Source organism: Aplysia californica, unplaced genomic scaffold (genome assembly GCF_000002075.1).
Source record: "Aplysia californica isolate F4 #8 unplaced genomic scaffold, AplCal3.0 scaffold00696, whole genome shotgun sequence".
Taxonomy (NCBI): Eukaryota; Metazoa; Mollusca; class Gastropoda; order Aplysiida; family Aplysiidae; genus Aplysia; species Aplysia californica.
In genome coordinates this window covers 363,693-366,922 of record NW_004797966.1, presented here as the reverse complement: position 1 = coordinate 366,922, position 3,230 = coordinate 363,693, and positions in this window count along the sequence as shown.

Genomic DNA, 3,230 nt, shown 5'->3' with positions numbered 1-3,230 from the left:
GGGGGGAGTTATTTTTAAATTTCTAATTTTCCATTATTTTTTGGGAGGGTCGTCGTTGTTATTGTTTTGTTTTGTTTTTGTTTTTTGCCTTTTAACGCAGGGCTACTCTCAATCTGTTTTGTATTTCACATTGCTTAGCAGAATCATTAATTGTTTGGACCAGGGAGCAGAACATCGTATACGAAATACCCCCCATATCCCAGAAAACAATTTCTAAGAGTGAATTTGAAGAAGAATGAGAAGAAGGAGAAGAAGAAGAAGGATGAAGAGGAGGAGGAGGAGGTGGAGGAGAAAGCAGCTATACATTAAATACTTTGAATGAATATTTACCATAAAATTAAATTGTCATTTTATTTCGTGGGGTACTCACGAAAGGGAAGTAGCGAATAAAAAATATATTTGGTTTAGGACAACCAGTGTTAACGCCCTTTAAAGTGCAGTCCCGGTGGACTCTCTCTCTCTCTCTCTCTCTCTCTGTCTCTCTCTCTCTCTGACTCTCTCTCTCTCTATATATATATATATACATATCTCTCTCTTTCTATCTCTCTCTCTCTCTCTCTCTCTCTCTCTTTCTCTCTCTTTCTCTCTCTTTCTCTATTTATATCTCTCCATCTCTCTCTTTCCATCTATCTATCTATCTATCTATCTATCTATCTATCTATCTATCTATCTATCTATCAATCTATCTATCTATCTCTCTATCTATCTATTTATCTATCTATCTATCTATCTATCTATCTATCTATCTTTCTATCTATCTATCTATCTCTCTATCTATCTATCTATCTTTCTATCTATCTAATCTTGCCAGACTTCAAAAAATTCAAAACAGGGCAGCAAGACTTGTACCTTTGAGAAAAACTTAAGACCATGCCATGATATTTTGAAAACCTTCCATTGGTTGCCAGTGAGAGATCGCATTGAATTAAAAATTTAGCGCATGGTTTAAAAATCGTTACATCAGTGCTCACCAAATTACCTTTCAGAACTTATGGAAATGTACGCACCATCTCGTAATTTAAGATCTTCAAAAGACCATCAGCTCTGCATGCATAGGTTCAGACTGTGCCCTAAAATTTTGAAACAATTTGGATAAAGATGTTGAAATGTCTCTTTCAATTGATCAATTTAAAACAAAGTTGAAGACAATGTAGCCATTATGAGAAAAAAATATTTAAAAATATATAATGCTGGAACTCTATATAAATCTATCTGAAATATATATCAATGTGTGTGTGCACGTGTTTTGTGAGCACCATCAAGCACTTTTTGGCGAGTTAAAAATTCATTTATTATTATTATTATCAATATTAATATTATTTTTTTTATTCATTTTATTTTATTATTATTAGTATTAATATTATAATCTCTTTCTGTCTGTCTGTCTGTCTGTCTGTCTGTCTGTCTGTCTGTCTGTCTGTCTCTCTCTCTCTCTCTCTCTCTCTCTCTCTCTCTCTCTCTCTCTCTCTCTCTCTCTCTCTCTCTCTTTCTCTTTCTCTTTCTCACCATCAGTAACCAACGAAATGGAACTCAGGTACTTACTTGTACCGGGAACACACTGTCTCTTTTGTTGTTTTTGTTTGTTTTTTTGTTTTGGTAAGTGTTTTACGGCGCTCGCAACTGCATAAGGTCAAATGAGCGCGCGGGACACACCTAATATTTTCAGTTGGTAGGAAATTTTGAATTTTGCCGGGTGGCTACCGAAGCCTACTCTTATCGATTTTAGACCACCAAGGGATCTTTAACGTGCGCAACTTGCACTCGGGCCCTCCGAAATTTTTCGCCCTTGTCCAAGAAGGCTAGGTGTAGATCTTTCCTACCAGAAGATCAGGGTGTGGCAGAAAGACAGCAGTTAGGAGGAGCCAAGGAGTAACAGTAGAAAGGCTGCAGAAAAAGTCAGGAGCCCAGAGGAGGTGAGGGAGTGGGGGCAGAAGGTGGAAACGAAAGCATCCACAGAACATTGCAAGAGAGCAGGAAAGGAGGTGAAAGGAGACAATTTTTAGAGAAGAAATTTTTTCGGTCGTTACCCGCATTCGAACCCGGGACCTTTTGAATGAGAGGCCAACACCTTAACCTCTAGGCCACGAGAGCCCCCTTTTGTAGTTTTAGTAGTAAGAGTTGTACGTCGCCTGCATAACAAGAAGGTCACATTATAAATCCCTAATATTAGAAGTCGGTGTTACAAGAGAGTAACAAACATGAAAAAGAAGGAGAGGAGATATGGGCGATAGATGTTTGATAGGAATATAGGAGCAAACCACACCAGAGCACCCACCAACCACGAACAACCCTGACTCTGACAGAAAAAGACACTTCCCACTTACCCGTCAAGTGGCGTGACTAAGGAATAATATAGCTGTCCCCGTCGTTTTATTGCAAGAAAACTTCTTAAATTATGCAAACTGGGCACAAAAATGTGAAATTATGCGATTCTGTTAATTGTAACAAAGAATAATGAAGGAAAATAATAAGAAATTATGCAAAAAATGATCCAATTTTGCTAAATTATGCGGGGTGCATAAAACCACGAGGACAGATATAGCTGGGAAATTGTAATTACTCCCCAAATTGATTATTCTTTTGGGTAATGCATTGAAAAAATACTCAAAAGTACTACTGATATAAAAAAAAAAAATCTCCAAATCAAGATCATAAATAACGTTTTCCCAGATACTATGCTTTTGTCACCCTGATTTACCGTACTAGGAAGATACGAAAAAACAACCAATTATAGAAAAGGAAATCACGCTGAGCTATAGACAATATATTATATAATATCATTGTCCCAGACTAAGCTGCGCTCTGACATACGAGTATTTCAAGGTCACTATGGAACGCATCATTTCACTCAATTTGGGGGAACGCCCACAAGTGGAAACGAAGCTTTTAAATGCTCAAATCTACAAAAAGTAGCAAACTCTTCTCTTTCACAATTGGTTTCCTTGACCTTCGCAAAAGTCACAAGTTTTCTTACTCTTTATTTTTAATTCTTTTTTTTCTTCTTCTTCTTAAAAAAAAATACAAAATACTATCCTCTGCTGTTGATTATGCACTGATATACAAATTAGTTTAATATACATGTAATTAGAACGAACGACAACTGTGAAAGACAACCCTTCTTTTCACCAGACATGATTATCTCCCTTGAACTCCAGGTTCTCCGCGGATTGTACTGAGAAAGAAGTGGAAAGTATTCCCTCCCTCAATCCCCCCATGACCCCCACTCCCCT